Source organism: Oncorhynchus masou, chromosome 27 (genome assembly GCF_036934945.1).
Source record: "Oncorhynchus masou masou isolate Uvic2021 chromosome 27, UVic_Omas_1.1, whole genome shotgun sequence".
Lineage (NCBI taxonomy): Eukaryota > Metazoa > Chordata > Actinopteri > Salmoniformes > Salmonidae > Oncorhynchus > Oncorhynchus masou.
The window spans coordinates 29875209-29881208 of record NC_088238.1 but is presented as its reverse complement, the minus strand read 5'-3'; positions in this window follow the sequence as shown (position 1 = coordinate 29881208).

Below are 6000 nucleotides of genomic sequence, written 5' to 3'. Positions count from 1 at the left end.
CATATACTGTACCGTAGCTCCATAAGAGCGTTGTATACATTAGCTAGTGTATTCTACTTTTCACAGAGTGGAAGTTCATCTTCAGATTGGAAACTAACAACCGGCTGAATTTGAGTGTAGCCTTTCCGGAACCTCTTAGCTACCCATGCCACAAAGAAGATGAAATACACACACACACGCACGCATACACACACTCACACGAGCAGTCACTCTGCTTTTGTAGTCTGAACACCCAGGGAGCTCATTAGAAGGAGTGTGTATTTTCTTTTCTTATCTGTTGACAGCAGAGACACATCTCTATCTACATCTCTATTATAAGAAAGAGCATAATCGCTAGACATCTCTATTCTCTATCGTCAGACCGCTGCATCTCTACACTGACTGAATACTGGGTGGTCGTTTGTTTCACATCACAGTAACTCAACACAAAGGCAATAAGTAAAGCAACAGCAAAGTAGCACAAGTGTTAGTTTGCTAGCAGCCAGAGACTGAGCCGTAAAGCCTCAGCGCCAAGAGGAGAGCGCTCACTAATAAGGGTTAAAGTTTAAAGGTCATTTTGAGGGATAAACATCACCACCAGCATCATCTGCTCTCCCTGTTCCTAGCGTCACACATATTAGCATGGAGCCACTTCCTTCACTACACCCCCCATCGGCTGCCAGACCGGATATGATCTCCTTTGTGGTGTGTGTGTGTGTGTGTGTGTGTGTGTGTGTGTGTGTGTGTGTGTGTGTGTGTGTGTGTGTGTGTGTGTGTGTGTGTGTGTGTGTGTGTGTGTGTGTGTGTGTGTGTGTGTGTGTGCATGCATACATGCGTGCTAGTGCTTGGTTGATAATCCAGAACCATATCACGACAGGACTAATAGTACGCCCCTGCCCACGGCCAGAGCCAATCAGAGGATGACACACACTCGTAAAGAAACTGTATCCCATAGCAACGCATTTGACCTGCATCACCTGTCAATGATGCCCAGAATGCACTATGAATAAACAAAAATAGAGGATGTTCCATTAATCTACCTCGCTTCCCTTTCTTCCTTACTGACACGCCTTCAACGATCTGAGAGGACTGGATAAGTGTCAACAAGATGGTGGACACACCCTCTGACCTATCAAGAGGCTAGGCTAGTAGCATACCTCCTACTCTTCAGGGGGAGTGACACAGTGCAGTGCACAGGAATAGAGGGGATGTTAGGGTGGTAGGGAATCAGAATGCAGAGACAGACTCAGCCCACAATAAGTCTGTCTCAGTGTCTTTGACCTCTGGGGTGACCTCTTGGGTAAGCATCTAACAGTCCTGTCCTCCAGTCATGCTCTGCCTGACTAGACAAAGCGAAAAAAGAGAGAGACTGCGGACAGAGAAAGGAGAGAGGGCAGAGGGCTAGCTAACTGGAGGGAGATAGGGGGAGATGGAGAGGGCACAAGGCTAATTAGTGGTAGACAGATAGAGAGCAGAGGCATAGTGCTAATTGCCTGACAAGGACCATTTTGGCATGATCAAGTATTCAGTGGGAGAGAGAGAGGGGGAGGAGGGGGAAGGAGGAGAAGGGAGGAAGGTAAAGTGAGAAGGGGGTGAAGCAGTGTGTTGTTTTTCTGAGAGGAGGGGGAGGATGGAGAAGTTGAAGGATGAGGCAGTGTAAGAGATGTGTTTCAGTGAGGAGGGGGTAAAGTGAGGAGTGGGTGAGGAAGGGTGAGGCAGTGTAAGAGTTGTGTTTCAGTTAGGAGGGGGTAAAGTGAGGAGTGGGTGAGGAAGGATGAGGCAGTGTAAGAGTTGTGTTTCAGTTAGGAGGGGGTAAAGTGAGGAGTGGGTGAGGAAGGGTGAGGCAGTGTAAGAGCTGTGTTTCAGTTAGGAGGGGGTAAAGTGAGGAGTGGGTGAAGAGGGGTGAGGCAGTGTAAGAGCTGTGTTTCAGTGAGGAGGGGGTAAAGTGAGGAGTGGGTGAAGAGGGGTGAGGCAGTGTAAGAGCTGTGTTTCAGTTAGGAGGGGGTAAAGTGAGGAGTGGTTGAAGAGGGGTGGTGGGAAAAGTACCCAATTTTCATACTTCAGTAAAAGTAAAGATACCTTAATAGAAAATGACTCAAGTAAAAGTAAAAGCCACCCAGTAATATCTACTTTGAGTAAAAGTCTAAAAGCATTTGGTTTAAAATATACTGTACTTAAGTATCAAAAGTAAAAGTCTAAATAATTTAGAATTCCTTATATTAAGCAAACCAGATAGCACCATTTTCTTTTTCTTTTTTTATCTACAGTATGGGTTAGCCAGGGGCACACTCCAACATTCAGACATGATTTACAAACGAAGCCTGTGTGTTTAGCGAGTCCGCCAGATCAGAGGCAGTAGGGATGACCAGGGATGTTCTGTTGAGAAGTGCGTAGATTGGATCCTTTTCCTGTCCTGCTCGGCATTCAAAATGTAACTAGTACTTTCATGTGTCAAGGTAAATGTAAAAAGTACTATATTTTCTTAAAGAAGGTATTGAAGCAAAAGTAAAAGTAGTCAAAAATATAAATAGTAAAGTATGGATACCCCCAAAAATTACTTAAGTAGTACGTTAAAGTATTTTCACTGGTTAGGAGGGGTGAGGCAGGGTTACTGCAGAGTGTTGTGTTACTGTGACCTGTGACCTTACTGTGACTGTGACCCTCTCAGCCCCAAGAAGGTGAGCAGAATTCCTAACGAGGGCCTCCCGGGTGGTGCAGTGGTCTAAGGCACTGCATCGCAGTGCTAGCTGTGCCACCAGAGACTCTGGGTTCGAGCCCAGGCACTGTCGCAGCCGGCCGCGACCGGGAGGTCCATGGGGCTTGGTTGGATGAGCAGTGAGGCTTGGTTGGGTTGTGTTTCGGAGGACGCATGGCTCTCAACCTTCGTCTCTCCCGAGCCTGTACGGGAGTTGTAGCAATGAGACGAGACAGTAACTACTAACAATTGGATACCACGAAATTGGGGAGAAAAAAAATAAAGAAATAAAGAATTCCTTAATGAGCTCTGAACTGTTAACAAGACTTGAGATCCACACCCTGGGATTCTGTTGCTTCTATCAGGAGTTATATTCTCTAATAGGAAGCCCTTTCTCTCACTACATACACACACCTCCCTCAACCTTTCCCCTCTGTGCCTGAGAGACAAATCTAGGCGCTCGGCTAGACCAACGAATAACAGCTCAAATTAGAGGAAATGGGATCTAAAATGACATTTCAGAGTCTCATTGACAGTGCATGCCTGAGACCTGATTAGATTCATATTAAGACTCAATAGCCTGTAGGGGCATCAGAACAAGTCAAGCATCACGTAGCAATTTAAACATCTGCCCTTTTATCAGGTTATAGAGGCTGAGAAAATGTAATGGTAATGTGGTTACAATATTAAGCACGTAATATATATATATACATCCTAATATATCTGCAGTCAAAAAGATTCACCGTCGTGAAAAAATGGAAGAAGGCAGGTGGAATTTGCCTTTTTTCCCAGCACACATTGACTCATTTTTGATGACAGAGCTGTAGAGAAGACTGGGCCCTGCCCAGGCCACAATATGTTACACTGACGCCACCTACTGGTCACAGTAGATAAGGCAGATTCCCCATTGATACAATGATGGTGTGTGTGTGTGTGTGTGTGTGTGTGTGTGTGTGTGTGTGTGTGTGTGTGTGTGTGTGTGTGTGTGTGTGTGTGTGTGTGTGTGTGTGTGTGAGTGTGAGTGTGAGTGTGAGTGTGAGTGTGAGTGTGTGTGTGTGTGTGTAATCGCTGTAGCCCACAGTATCACTTAAACCAATTTGTTTCCTCTGAGTGTCCACACTGTTTAATCCCAGCAACCTCTTTCATAATCCAACCATCTTGTGTCTGTCTGTTTCCTATCAGACAGTGCCAACTAAACCCACAGGGGCCAACTAGCCCCCACGTCTGCACTCCAGCCACTGAACCACTCACTCTCAACTACATGATGACACTCCAGCAACCCAACCAGAACATCCTCACCTTATTGTGGGGCAGAAGGTATTCAACACTAACTCATCAGCACCATAAGGTGGTCAAACAGACACATTGCAGTTAACTGGACTTATTTGCCCACTTTCGACAAGCCAGACTTCAGCCCTATTCCGATTCCACCCCCTTCTCCCTGAAGTGTACACTCATTCACCCCAGTAATGGGCAGTACTTTTGTTACGCGTATTTGAAATATGCATTTCAATTACTTCTGAGTATTTAGTCATTTGTATTACACTGGGCTGAACTACACTCCAATGTATTTTGTAACAAGACATCTTCCAGAGCTGTAATTTCTATTTTCAAACTACAAAATACATTTCGATACCATTTTATAATTGTGGTTCACATTCTGTGCCCCCCTTTCACTCTGCATTAGTATCAGAAGTCTGATGGCACTATGGTGGGATAAGTGTCTGCTCAATGAACTAAATATATACTGAACATAAATTCATATTACTGAGTTACAGTTCATAATAAGGAAATCTGTCACTTGAAATACATTTATTAGGCCCTAATTTATGGATTTCACATGACTGGGAATACAGATATGCATCTGTTGCTCACAGATACATTTTTTTTAAAGGCAGGGGCGAGGGTCAGAAAACCAGTCAGTATCTGGTGTGACCACCATTTGCCTCATGCAGTGGGACACATCTCTTTCGCATAGAGTTGATCAGGCTGTTGATTGTGGCCTGTGGAATGTTGTCCCACTCCTCTTCAATGGCTGTGTGAAGTTTCTGGATATTGGCAGGAACTGGAACATGCTGTCATACAAGTCGGTCCAGAGCATCCCAAACATGCTCAATGGGTGACATGTCTGGTGAGTATGCAGGCCATGGAAGAACTGAGGCCTTTTCAACTTCCAGGAATTGTGTACAGAGCCTTGCGACGTGGAGCTGTGTATTATCATGCTGAAACATGAGGTGATGGCGGGGGATGAATGGCACGACAATGGGCCTCAGGATCTCGTCACGGTATCTCTGTACATTCAAATTACCATCGGTAAATGCAATTGTGTTCATTGTCCGTAGCTTATGCCTGCCCATACTATAACCCCAACGCCATCATGGGGTACTCTGTTCACAACGTTTACATCAGTAAACCTGCTCGCGCACACGACACCATACACATGGCCTGCGGTTGCCAGGGCCATTAGGACGTAAAGCCAAATTCTATAAAACGACGTTTGAGGTGGCTTATGGTAGGGAAATGAATATGAATGACACTCTCCTTCAAAACTTGAGACATCTGTAGCATTATGTTGTGTGACAAAACTGCACATTTTAGAGTGGCCTTTTATTTTCCCCAGCACAAAGTGCAACTGTGTATCGATCATGCCGTTTAATCAGCTTCTCAATATGCCACACTTGTCAGGTGGATGGATTATCTTGGCAAAGGAGAAATGCAAAAAGAGGGATGTAAACAATTGAGGGCACAAAATTTGAGAAAAATAAGCTTTTTGTGCGTATGGAACATTTCTGGGATTTTTTGGGGGGGAGGGATTTTCGCATTTATATTTTTGTTCAGTGTAAATGTATTGTATATGTAAAACTTTACATTTGCAAAGCATTTGGAGTATTATTCTAATGTGTTCCGGGCCAAAACAAGGCCAATAATAATACACAGTGTGCTTTGCAGGTCATTTTAGTTCATTTTCACATATACATTTACATTTTGGCAATTTAGCAGACGCTCTTATACAGAGTGACTTACAGTCAGTGTATTCAACTAAGGGAAATAAACAAGTCATAGCATGTAAAACATTTCTGTAGTCATTACTGAGAAGGTTGTTGCTGTTCAGGCTGTAGCCTAGTGGGGTGGCAGGGTAGCCTAGTGGTTAGAGCGTTGGACTGGTAAACAAAAGGTTGCAAGTTCAAATCCCCAAGCTGACAAGGTACAAATCTGTCGTTCTGCTCCTGAACAGGCAGTTAACCCACTGTTCCTAGGCCGTCATTGAAAATAACAATTTGTTCTTAACTGACTTGCCTAGTAAAATTAAAAATGTATTACTTACA